Raw genomic sequence first — 14,256 nt, forward strand, 5'->3', positions numbered from 1 at the left:
TGACAATTCTATGTGTGAGTCCTGACATGTCAATTATTGGTTGTGTGATCTTGGGCAAGTGTCTTAACTAAGCCTTAGTTTCCTCTTTTGTAAAACAGGGCTAGCACACCAACCCATTTCTTATGCATATATGGATAAAATGAGAGAATGTATAGAGCACATAATGGAGGCTCAGTACACATTAGCTACTGTGATTTTTCTATTTAGATTTAAGTAATATGACATATTTTTCACACAGTGAGGACTAAAATAAAAACTCCAGAGCAGAGGGTGGGCTATTCATCTCCCTTTAGTTCTTAATGCCATTTAGAACTGTAATATGAAATTCATTTCATCTCACAGCCAAAGGAAGGGTGATTTGAAATGATGAAAACCAACTATATGGCTCATGGACTTGAAAAAACCTAAGAGACCATGATTTCAGAGGAGCTGCAACTCCTTGGAATAGGTTGCAAAAGTTATATATCTATATATAATTAATATACATGTGTATGGCTATAACAAGGTCATAAAAATATTTACTACAGATAAATATGATATGAAAGGACGAATGTGGACATTTAGGCTGTCTTGGTTATCTTATAGACACATTAGTCAAAAGCCAGAAGAGACAATACCTGAAGGTAAAAACGACACTTTCAGGAATAGCAACTGAAATACTCAACTCACAGTCTGACTCATTCATCACATTCAGGGGTCAGCAAACTGTTTTCTGTAAAGGGACAGATAGGAAATATTTTAGGCTATGGGGTCTCTGTCCTAACTACTCAACTCTGACATTGCAGCCACAGACACTATGTAACTGAATGGCATGACTGTGTTCTAATAAAGTTATATTTACAAAAGCAGGTGGCAGACCAGATGTGGTCTGTGGGCCATAGCTTGCTGCCCTGCGTAAACCATATATCATATCTAACTAACATGACTTTCTCAACTATTCAGAAGCAAGCTTAAATTAATCCGATCTCTGTACTAGTTAACAATTTGTGTGCTGTTCACATATGAAGATAGATAATTATATATACTATATACAATTGATATAAAAAGTTCTAAATGTTTTATATAATTGTGAACAAGCTTAACACTGTATTGTATTTGTTTTTATGCCCATATTTCAGTTGTTGACAGCTTTTGTCCCTTGACAATAAAAAAAAATACAGTTAATCTGGTCTTTGAATTGTGAGGTTCAAAGAAGTCACACTATTCAGAATAAGATTTGATGGCTTGAAAATATTAGGAGTTCATTCCTCTCCCAATATTTTTGCTTTGTCATATGTGGAGTTTGGTTTTTTTAATCTGTAATCCAGTTCTGAACTTTTTTCAGCATTATGTAAAATATTTAAGTTGTGAGCAATGAATTTGATTGGAAATTTAAAATTTACATATGTCAAAGACCAAGTGCCAAAAGACAAACTACTAACATATTTAAAATCCAACTAATGATAATAACTAAACCACATGATTCAGAAACAGACTTAGGTCCATCTTCTTTATTCAATCTAGATGACTGACATTGGTAAGTATTATAATTCTGGTATAAAAATATATAAATACAGTTGCTAGCTATTACAGAAAATATTTGAAAGTGAAGCTGTCAACTGTCATTTGGAGGATAGAAGCTTATGTTCAACAGGGAACAATTGTTAAAAAAAAATCCTGTCATCTCTTTTTACAAGTACATAATTTATATTGGGGATTTGTTTCTAAACCACTGTAGTCAGAAACATTATTTATATAAATATGCACTTAGTTATACTCTAGAATGTAAAACTGCTTCTTGCTGATTATACTTATCAATTTGACAGCTGTACTGTATTGAAAATGGATTAAAAGAGAGCAGATTAAAATAGATTAAAAGATTGCTCAGTGGTGAGTCTGCTTCTTCCTCTCCTCCTCACTCATGCTCTCTCTCACACTCTATGTAGCTGTCTTTCTATCAAATAAATAAAATCTTTAAAAAAGAGAGAGAGAATTTTATGGCAGCAAAATAATCAATGGAATTAAAAAGATTTTAAATCAGCATGTTGTATTTATAAGTTTCAAAACAAAAAATGTAATGATGTCACTCAAGAGGCATATAGAATGTCATTGCATGTTTTGACTGCAATGTTCTCAGTGCTCTGAAAGCAATTCAAGAATTTGAAGTTGAGCAAGATTAGATGTTTACTGATTTTTTTTTTTTTACAGAACATCTTGGTCCAAGGCCAGAAAACTGTTGTTTTCTTTTCTTTTTTTTAAAGATTTTATTTATTTATTCATGAGAGAGAGAGAGAGAGGCAGAGACACAGGCAGAGGGAGAAGGAGGCTCCATGCAGGGAGCCCGATGTGGGACTCGATCCCGGGTCTTCGGGACCACTCCCTGGGACAAAGGCAGGCACTAAACCACTGAGCCACCCAGGGATCCTCACCACCCAGGGATCCCCTGTTTTCTGAAAAAAAGGAATGAATGTCAATTAATTTTTTACAAACCCAACTTGAAGGGCATTTAATTAATAGCCACATTTGACAGAGTTCAGAGGTGTATAACCTCAAAAATCAACTGAGAGCTCACTAAAGCTTGTTGTGAGGTAGAGGCAAAGTACTATAGAATAGTTCCTGACCTAATAAATTCTCAATTTATTTTAGCTATTCATTATAGTCAACATTTATTGTAGTGTACACTATATTATGCGAGAGCGGAACTATGACAGCCTTAAAAGTCAGACTGGCCTGAGTTCACATTGTGATAAAATGAAATTACTTACGCTCCCTTGGATGGTTTCACTGTGGGCAAAATGGTGATATTCCAGATTCTTTAGAAGAACACTTGCAAAACTGGTCTTAATTTACATTTCTGGTTTCTGCCATTTTTTTTTTTTTCATTAAAAAGGCCTTGCGAGAAGTACTCTATCTACAGGCAGAAGTACAGGACTAATTAGATTTGAGAAGAAGTTGATCAGGAGTTTTTCAGACATTTTTCATCTTGAGGGAGGAATGATGTTTTGAATTCCTGATCTGCAAGCACGTATATAATGTCATAAAGAAAAGAAAAAGTATATAATGTCATAAGGAAAAGAAAAAAAAGAAAAAAAAAGAAAAGAAAAGAAAAGAAAAGAAAAGAGAAGAAAAGAAAAAAGTTTCCCCTAAATATTAAAATCAAAATTGGGTAGCCCTGGACAAAGAAAAAACCCCGAGTTGACAGATGGAGTCACTCTCAGAACAATGGAGAAACTATATAATTTTTTTTTTATAATTTTTAAAAACAAGTTATTCTCAGTCTAAGGAATTAGTGAATACTCTTTTGTGCTTTAGTTAAAAACTGTTACCTATGCAACAGAAATACCTATCCCTAAAACTGTATTAAAAGATTAAAAGTACACTTTGAATGAAATGGTAAAGTTATAATATGAGTGAATATAAAATAATATAAACAACTACAAAACACACTAATTTTTGTTTTGGTTCTTTTTAAAAAACACATTTAGTTTTTTTTAAAAAAACCTATTTCTGTGAAATTACTTTTATGAAAATTTCAGCAAGTATTTCCATAAGATAAATTCACAGGAGTGAAATTGTTGAGTCAAAGAGCTGTCATGATTTCAATAGGCAGATATTGATAAATGAACCTCAGAAAAGCTACACCAATTTACACACCAACCAAATGCAGGTATGCCCTCAGTCCCAAAGCTTTTGCCAACTCAGTCCACCTGCTATTTTCAGTTACGTTCAACCCACAGTGAGAACATATCCTATTAAATGCCTTAGATGCCTTCTTATCTGATCAACCAATAAACGTGCTGTAACGTTCATCCTGTCCAATCCGGGATGAATGGTTCTGTTTTCAGTAAAGAACACCATTCTCCCCACGGATTGTCGACTCCCGGGCTTCCTTTCTTCTCTTTCCTCTCAAACTAGAATCCTGAGCTCCTTCAAATCTTGTCCCTTTGTGCAGTGTCTCCCCTAAAAAAATCTCGTTCCTGGAAAATGCTAGCCCTCTGCTCAGGCTCCCCTCTCCTGCTGGAAAACATCCAACACGCCTGTGCCTGGCCCCGTCCTGGCTTGGAACTTGAGCTGCCCTGAGCACAGCATGCAGTCCTCCCTGTTGCCGGGTCCCTGTCCCACAGCTTTGGGCAGAGGTCTGCAGACAGGAGGCCATCAGCACCACCTGTCAGTCTTCATTTTCTCTGACCTTCTTCCTCACCTGACCCCATGGGCCTCTCTCCCCTGGGCTTCCAGGGCGATGCCCTCTGGGTTAGCTTTCCTGGGTCCTTCCCCGCACGTGTGGACCACTCTATGGAACTGACTGGTTGTGGTCGGGCGACAGCCCCCAACCAAAGCACATCCCTAAGGTTCCAAGGGTCACACTCCTAGTGGAATGGGTAAGAGTGCAGAGTCGGAAGCCTGATCGCTGGGTGTAGCTCAGTTCTACCACTTTTGCGCTGGGTGAGGCAATGTCACTGTGCATCTGTCAAAAAACATCCCAGCTGTTTCTGGATGATGTGTGGCCTAAATGGTCTAACCATGGAAAGTGCTCACAATTATCTGGTGTATAACAGGCTCTCAAAAAATGACATTTCTCTTTCCATCGTGTGAAACTACATCAATAAAACATCCGACTGGAAACCAGGAAGAGGATTCTCACTAGGCATCAAATCTGCTGACCCTTGATCTTGGATTTGCTGGTCACAAAGGATAAATAAATATCTGTTTTCTAAGAAAAAAAATTACTATACATGATTGGAAGGCACAAATAATAGGACAGTGAAATAAGCACAGATATAGGAAGCAGTGGGGTTCAAATGTTGACTGAACAATTTACTAGGGGCATGATATGGGGCATATTATGATTCGGATCTTGGCCTGCTGGATTGTGTGCTTAATGAAGCTAATTCCATCTTTTTCATATCACAGAGTTGTTATATGAACTAAAATAAACAGAATTAAGTGCCTAATGCAATGCCCAGGATAAAGCAAGTAGAAATTTGCTGTTTTTTTGTCATCCTTTCTAGCCTCTGTGATTATTGATACTATCAGTAGATAATAAGCAGATCAAACTTAACATATAGGGTTCTACTTTCAAATATATATTAGAATTTAGCTCTACTACTGTACTACTGTATAAAACTGCGGTTGACAGTGGAGACATTTCCATCCTATCTATGAATTTCTGCAACTAAAAAAAAATTATCATACAGAGAAGAAGATTGAATAACATGGTACATTTTAAAGAAATAGAAAAATATATATGTGTGGGCATAATGAGCTAGATAGACCACGGCCAAAAACATTTAGGGGAGAAAAAAACCCTATAAATTTCAGAAGTCTAGTTTGACCCATTTTGAGCAGTTAGACCAATGTACTTAACTATGGAACCAGAAGGTCTTAAGAATTTTCACTTTACACAACACATATGTGAGTTGGCGTTGATTCATGGCACAATTTCCAGTCTGTTATTTTCGTGCTGTGCCAGTACATATTAGATAAATTAGTATTACTGGCCATTCTAATACTTGTAACAATTGATTAATAGACTGTCAACCCATATTTGTCCACACCATTGGGCTGTAGTTAAGTAATTATGATGCCTTTTGTATACATTTAACAAACTGGCTATTGTTCAAATTATCTGCTTTTTGGAAAAATACAAGTCATACTATTTTAGTTTCAAGATAAACATTTGCTTCTATTCTCAAACTTTGTATACGGGAAAATTCCTCTATCATTCCTGGGGGGGCAGGGAAATGGTATTTAATTAGATTTCGCTTTTCCAAATGTAAAAATAGAACTCCCTGAGGGCCAGCCGGCTTCTGATGGTATTAGGTTGTAAGCTCCACAAGGACAGGAAGTATTTTTTAACTTCTGTTTTGTCTGTATTATCTGGCATAGAGAATGGCACATGGTAAATTGTTGAATTGAGTTACAAAGAAGTGTATACAATGGAACCTAAAGCTGTCTAAAATAGACAAAAACCACCTTCCCTCCAGAAGTGTGGACATTTCTACCTGGGTGTGGTTCAAGAACTCAAGCATGGGAGGATGGTGTACATTTCTTGCTTTGTCATTCCAATTCTGCTCTTGATCTAAGAAATATTCCTGGAGTGGTACTTGCGGCCTCTGATCTCCCCCTTTGTTAGTCGTATGTGGCCTAGAAAAGCTCTTCGAAAATCCCATGATAAAAACAAAGGCAAAGTAGACTATGGGGGTGCAGATATAAATGGATGACCGACAAAAGGACCAACAGAAAATCTCTGGTAAGAGACTCAAGCGAGGGGCACCTGGGTGGCTCAGTGGTTGAGCGTCTGCCTTTGGCTCAGGGCATGATTCCAGGGTCCTGGGATCAAGTCCTGCATCAGGGTCCCCACAGGGAGCCTGATTCTCCCTCTGCCTGTGTCTCTGCCTCTCTCTGTGTCTCTCATAAATAAATAAAATCTTAAAAAAAAAAAAAACTCAAGTGATTGTTCAAAAGGGTCTCACTGTTCTAAAAATGGACCTGATAACATGAAGCACCTTGGTTGTAATGGTCTCTGACCTTTTTTCTGAGACCAGAGTTTAGGGTAGATAGCTATGTACCTGGTACTAATCAGGAAGTACATGATATTTATATCTAAAATGTGTTTAGTTATATTTAATGATCTCATTCCTGAGTTCCTTTTTCGTTAAAGTAGCTTTCATTTCTATTATTGCAGTTATGAATTTAAAAAAAAGGTTTATGCCGGTAGACGCTGCTATTAAATCAGTACCCCCAAATCCTTGGGCCTCTAGCTTTTGTTCAGACTCTGAATTTGGGCAGAGTACAATGTTACTGTGAAGCAGTGCAGTGAAACTGCAGTGAAAGGAAAGTGGGTTTTGGGGAGATGATAAGCCTTGAGACATAAAGATTTAATTACTGTCCAATACAATGTAGAAGCTTACTTATGAGAGTAGTAATTACTGTTTATTGCTCTGAGGAAAATAAAAAGACAAGGGCAAGAGGAAACTCCTTTGAAAAGTGGAATACCTTTTACAGAGATACCTGATGTACATTATAAAATTCTAAAAATAAAGTAAAATATACAAAAATCTATGAAGACAGCAACAGCAACATCACATTCACGTTACCAGGAAGATGGGAGAACGGGAACCAGGAATAAAGATCTCTGGCAGGGAGCTGAGCGCACAGGACACAAGCTCTGTCAGCAAAGGACGCTGGGTGGGCATCAGAGAGGCCAGACTAGGGAATGAGGTTTATTGGTTCCCTGCTGGTAGTACAAGCAGGGCCAAACCTATCTAGGTGGAAGATTCCACTTACCTCAAGGCCTTAATGAGCTGAGGCTGAGACTTAGAAAAGGTTTTCACAGATGATTTATTTTTTAAAAAACATTTTACTTATTCATTCATGAGAGACACACAGAGAGAGGCAGAGACACAGACAGAGGGAAAAGCACACTCCCTGTGGGAAACCTGATGTGGGACCCCGGGATCATGACCTGAGCCAAAGGCAGATGATCAACCACTGAGCTCCCAGGCATCCCTTTACAGATGATTTAAAATGACATCTTTCTGGGATCCCTGGGTGGCTGAGCGGTTTAGCGCCTGCCTTTGGCCCAGGGTGTGATCCTGGAGACCCCGGATTGAGTCCCACACCGGGCTCCCCGCATGGAGCCTGCTTCTCCCTCTGCCAGGGTCTCTGCCTCTCTCTGTGTGTGCGTCTCTCATGACATAAATAAAATCTCTAAAAAAAGTAATAAAATGACATCTTTCCTCAGAAAAGATTCCTCTTCAAAATATGCTGAAGAGGCAGGTGGTCATCTAGTTTTTGCTTTGGACGTGTTCTCAGTGACTGAGAAATCATGGGGTCCCATGTTCCATTTAGAACTATTCTGACTGTAAAATGGCTTCCTTGTATTTCTGAGCAGCAACCTGGCTGCCTAGGAATCCCAGCCTTTGGTCACACTTCTCCCTGAAGGAGCAGATGAGCACGGTCACTTTGATCCCTCCCCAGTCCAGTATGTGAGGATGACTGTCAGGTCTCCAAGTTTCCTCGTTCCCAGGCCAGGCCTCCCCAGATCTTCTAGTGCATCCCAAGTGTTCCACCCCCACTGCCAACAGGTGTTATGTCTGAAATGTTTTAAAACTATACATTTAATTATTACATACCATACTTCTGGTATTATCTGGGCAGTGATGACTTCGATGGCTAACATTGGGGAAACCCTGAACAGCTCTGTGCACATTATTTAGCCTTTTCAGATAATAGCTTACCCTAAAAAAGATTATAGGCTTTAAAAAATTCCCTTTGAAATTAAATTTAGCTTAAACAAAGGGAAGTAGTGAGGAAAGAAAGGACTTATTCAACGAGTAACCAAAAGAATTAGCAACTAACACAACCCACACAACTCCTCAGGCTAGATTTTTGTCTCTATCACATGAAGTCTTTGCAGAATCCTAAATAATTTAGGGTTTTACTCTAGAATGGGTCCGAATTTCTGGTGATAGCTAGAGCCATTTTGTTTTTTACGAAGCTAATTATAAATATTCAGTTAAATATTTAGGCCCACGATTCCAGAGATAAAATCCAGAAGAATTTCCCAACCTTGTCCCCACTCACCCCCACTCAGCTTCAGTCTCAGCCCACGTTGATAATCTATCAATTGTGATAGTTAATTTAAAAAAAGACCTCAAACAGCACTAGGTTTACAATAGAACTCAAAGCAGTTGCTGACAATCAGCCTATAAACCCAGTGCTGCATATTAAGATTTTTCTAAGTTTAAATTCAAGGGATGGATGGATTGATTCATGAGAAAAAGAGAACAGGGTCGGGGGAAGCAGAGGGAAAATCCTAAGCAGGCTACAGCCCAGTGCGGAGCCCCACATGGGGCTCGATCTCACAACTCTGATATTATGACCCGAGCTGAAATTAAGAGTCGGACCCTCAACCAACCGAGTCACCCATGCATCCCTCAAATTTTTTCCAATTTGCATCTGTTGAGATAACTATATTTTTATCCTTTTATAAAAATTAACATGGCAAATTACATTGATTTCTCAAATGTCAAACCATATTTGCATAAATGGAGAATTAACCTCACTTTGTAGTGATGCATTATCTTTTGTATATATTGAAAATCCCCTTCCTATATATTGTGATGTTCTTGTCAGGTTTTTGGTATCAAGGTTAGGGTGGACTTAGTTTAGCAGTATTTTATTTTTTAATTTACTGGAAGCATTTGTATAAAATTGAGGTAATTTCTTCCTTAACTGTTTGAAAGAATTTACTGAAAAGTTCTATATTTTCTTTGTGGAAGGGCTTTTAGCAATTGATTCAATTTCTACTCACAGAAGAAACTCTTCAGATTTTCCATTTATTTTGTCAGTTTAATTTTTTGAGGAATTTGTCCTTATTCAAATTTTCGAATTGATGTTAAGTGTTTATCATCACATCTTTTCACTATTTGTAGAGTCTCCAATGATACTATATTTTTCATTCCTGGTGTTACTTTTTTTATTGCTGTCTTACTGGGGGTAAGTCAATTTTCTTAAACTTTTCAGAGAACCAGCATTTAGCTTTATTGTTTTTCTTTAGCTTCATTTTCTATTTCACTGATTTCTAAACTTCATTGTTTCCTTCTTCCTACATTGTTTTACTCTTCTTGCTTCTCGAAATGAAGTGTAAATGATTTCAACGTTTCAACTCCTATAGTAAATGTAGTCAGGGCTGTACATTTCTCTTTGAGCATTGCGTCAGCCCATTTCTAATATGGCACATCTTCAATATATCAGTCACCTTAAAATGTTTTCCAATGCCTATTTCTTCTTCAACCATGGATTGTTTAGAAGTGTGCTCCGTTTAATTTGAAGGCATTTGAGGATTTTTCTAGTGATCTGTTACTGATTTCTAGCATGATTTCTCTGAAGTCAGTGCATATTTTGAATTATTTCCATCCTCTGAACTGTTTTGGGGCCTTCTTTATGGTCTGCTTATTGTCAGTTTTGGTAAATTTTAAATACGGGCTCACGTGAAATATGAATTGTCATTGTTGATGGTATTCATATCAGCTAGGTCAAATTTGTTAACTGTTTGCCACAGATCCATATTTTTACTACTTTCGTCTGTTCAGAGGTATGTTAAAGCAACCCTCAGGGACTGGTGATTGTCCTTTTCCCTTTTGTCTAGTTTTACCTCATACATTTGAGACAATGTTATCATAATTGTGAAATCTTCTTTGTAAAGTGACTTGCCATCTCAGAATACCCTTCATCTTCAGTAATGCTTCCTGACTTTGGTTGGTTTCACCTGACATTAGTCTAGCTATGCCAGTTTTTTCATTAGCAGTTGCCTGTTTTATCTTTTGCCATCCTTTTACTTTCTGTGCACCTGTACTTCGGATGTGCCTCTTGTAGATCAGGTGTACATGGGCTTTGTTCGCTTTCCCAGTCGGACGTTAGCTTATTACTTGAAGTAGTTGACCCATTTTCATTTAATGTAGTCACTGACTTAGGTGATTTGGTATCTACCATCCTACTACTTGTTTTCTATTTGACCCATTGTTTCATTTACCTCTTAATTCTATCCTATCTTCTTTTGGATTACCCAACTATTTCATTTTGTTCTCCTTTTACTCTTTTTGATATTACAACACATATCTGGGTTACATTTAATACAAATTATTGTATTTACCCCCTCCTTGATAATACTAGAACTTTGTAATTCCGTATTTTTCACCTTTTCCACTATTGTTATCATGTATTCTAATGCTACATGAATTTTTTCTTTTTAAGATTTTACTAGAGAGAGAGAGAGAGAGAGCACACAAATGGGGGCGGGAGGAGCAGAGGGAGAAGCAGACTCCCTGCCGAGAGGGAGCTCTTGGGATGTGACCTGAGCCAAAGCAGCCACTTAACCAACCAAGCCAGCCAGGTGCCCCTCTGCATAAATTTTAAACTTCACATTACTAGTATTGTTTTGTGACAATCAATATTCATTTATATTCACTTTTTGTAAAGGTCTTCATTCTTTCCATTTGTTTCTATTTGAGATCTCTTTCCTTCTGACTAAAGACCTCTCTACAGAAGTTTGATTAATGCAGTCCTACTAGTAACTGATTCTTTTTTTGTCAAAACTACCTCCATTTTTTATTTATATTTATAGAGGGTATTTTTACTCTACATAGAACTTTGGGTTGACTTCCCCCCCCACTGCCGGAACTTTAAAGAGGTCTTTAATGATGTCTCTAATGAGGAAATGTTTCCTTGCTTACATTGGTAACAGTGGCAAAATGAAAATAGTAGAATTGCTTAATGCAGTGATTTTAGGATTTGCAGCACCCAGAAACATCTCCTTCACTTTAAATTCAAGATCATAGAATTATGATCAGAGCTTGAAGACTTTACAGACCATCTAGCCCAACTTTCTCCCTTAATAATAACAATCCTTGTAGGAGGCTAGTTTCTGCTTTAAACACTTTCCCAGTTTGAGGAATTCACTGAATCACAAGATCATGCATTCCATTTATAAACAGTTTTAATCATAAATGGTTTCCTTAGAGAGTACTGAAACAAAATCTGCTTGTTTTACTCTCAGTCATGGGACCTCATTCTGCCTAACAGAGCAAGTAAAATGTTTTTAATTTCAACCCTTTGTTTTCACTTCTATCTGAAAAGAACTATTATATCCCTTGCTTCCAGGTGAAGCATCACTTTCTCTACCCTGCCAACTCCACCCTCAGCCTTCACCAACTCCACATCACAATGGGTCACTAATCCCTGTCAATTATGTGCCTAAAAATAAATCAGAATTAGGTCAGCGGCTTGATTTAGGGCCTATTTCTCACCTGGATTGCTGACTCTCCCTGATTACCAAGCTGGGAGATCTCGTGCAAACCATAGTTTATATATGCTTAAATTCCTCAATAGTTCTCCATTACAGCACCGTTTTCCAAGCTATTCTTTTGGAATTGAGTGTGTGCGTGTGTGGAGGGGTGGGGGGTGGGGGGTGTAGAATTGTTTATTCCATCAACTGCTCTATTATGCTCTCATTATCAGCAAAGTTTAAACTACAAAACTCACTGCAACCCAGAAAAACCTTAGCAATGTTAGATGCAATGGTTTTAATGAAATGAATAAAGTTTAATGCACACATACACTGACCTTAGAGTTGGAATATAACCCAGAACTTCAGTATCCTAGCAACTAGTAAGAAAAACTATAGCCTGAAAATATATTATTTATCATAGCCTCTGGCCTGAAAAATGAAAATAAAATAATTTAGAAATGACAGAACTTATAATAAAAATACCTGGGTTCAAGTCTTAGCACCCTTTCTTATTAGCTCTGTAACATATAGTAAGTCATTTAATCTCTTTGAAGTCTATTTGCTTATCTGAAAAAGGCAGTTAGGAATACTCACCTTGGCAATTTATTGCAGGAATACTTTATAGTAGTTAAAAAAAAAAGGAAAAATATGTTTGCAGCTACATTTACATGGATTAATCTTAAAAAGATGATGAATGTAAGAAGCAAGCCACAAAGGAATCAAGGATGCCACTTGTAAAAGGTTAAAGAGACAGTCAAAATTAAATAATACAGACAGCAAATTTTTTAAGAGCCAGGAAATGATGAATATACAATTCAAGAGAGCGGTGCCTGAGGGGCCATTCAGTAAAGCACGAGACTTCAGCCCAGGTCACGATCTTGGGGACCAGGGATTAAGCCCTCCCTTGGGCTCCTTGCTCAGCTAGGAGTCTGCTTGTCCCTCTGCCCCTTTCCCTGCTTGTGCTTGCTAATAAATAAATAAAATACTTGAAAAGAAAACCTTAAAAGAAAAAAAAAGAATTCAAGACAGAGATTACACCAGGGTGTGTGTGTGTTGGAGAAGGGGGAGAGGCAGTCATGTGATTAGAGAGGTGTGCTCTGGTGGCTCCTTAACATTCTGTGATGGGTTAGGGGTTAACGAGAGTTCATTTTATAGTCATCCTTTAAATAATACACATATATTTAAACACTTCTCCATTTATGATCCTATTTATTTTAGATTTTATCAGAGAGAAAGCATGAACAGGGGGAGCAGGAGAGAGGGAGAAGCAGGCTCGATCCCAAGACCCTGAGATCGCGACCTGAGCCAAAGGTACTTTACCGACTGAGCCATCCCAGGGCCCCTATGATCCAATTTAAAACAAAAAATCATTTAAAACTGCCAGTGAATCTGAGTTAAACATGTATCTGCACTCGTAGGTAGAGGTTCACTGCTCTGTGCTGTACTGGATCACAGCGCAGTCTGATTTCACTGGCAACTCAATAGATGAACTCTTAGAACTTTGAAGAAAATAGCTGGATGCAGAGAAGTTTTTCATTCATTGGAAGTGGATCTCAAAAAAGCAAATTTCTGGTGTAAAGTGAAATGAGATACAGATCATTAATTTAGCAGGGAGCAATTACAATACACCAGGCTCTGCGCCTCTAATATAAATATCTTACCATACTTGACCCACGTCCTGAGTTTTATCCCAGGGCCACATTCACTTACTGGTCAGCACTCCCTAGACAATGAAAAGGCTCCCTGGTCTATTCACATTTGTAACTCAAAAACATGGACAAAACAATCTCGTCCACTCTGTTCTCTGAGAAGTATGTTAGGGTAATTAAACTGATTGTAAAGACATTAAAAAAACATGTAATATGGTTTAGTTATTACAGGAAGCTAATGTCTAAAAATTACTTGTATTAGAGCTGAGACAAAAAAGAGACATTAAAATAATTTACAAGTTTAATAAATATATTCATCTATGTTTAAACATTTCTGACAAATATGTATTACCATTCATTTGCAAACTTTTCCTAGTGAATTTAATAAACAAATATTTAATAGTTGCTCATTATCAAAAGATCATGAATGTCCCTTCCCTCCTTTCTGGTTGGGTTGGAGGATTCAGTCAGATGACCAGGGCCCAGGATCGAATGGTGGGGTCAGGACTGACATCACTAGGGTCAAAGTTCAGCTGGCCTGGTCCTTGTTGTGGTTGAGGCTAGGGTTTCAACTGGCATATTAGGGAGTAGTGTTGTCAGCGCAGTGCAGTGGTGGACTTATTTGACATATTTGGAGCTAGGTGGGCCAATGCAGCTGCTGGCATTATCAGGAAGTTGGAATATAGAGAGAGTAAGCAAATAATATATTTAGAGTTATGGGAGCCAGATTTCTCACTATGAGAGAAAGGAATTACAAATATGTAAAGGGAAATACTGAATTAAACCCTGAAGTATTAAATTATGATTGAAAGTATCAATATGAACCCAAAGTTTCCA

The 14,256-nt window shown here is 37.7% G+C and overlaps 1 pseudogene; it reads left to right on the plus strand.

Annotated features, from left to right (window-relative positions):
• Positions 1–6,014: 6,014 nt before the first annotated feature.
• Positions 6,015–8,319, plus strand: LOC140639157 (UPF0729 protein C18orf32 homolog pseudogene; annotated as a pseudogene).
• The last annotated feature ends 5,937 nt before the right edge of the window (positions 8,320–14,256 follow it).

This window comes from Canis lupus, chromosome 8, assembly GCF_048164855.1.
Source record: "Canis lupus baileyi chromosome 8, mCanLup2.hap1, whole genome shotgun sequence".
In the NCBI taxonomy this organism is placed as follows: Eukaryota; Metazoa; Chordata; class Mammalia; order Carnivora; family Canidae; genus Canis; species Canis lupus.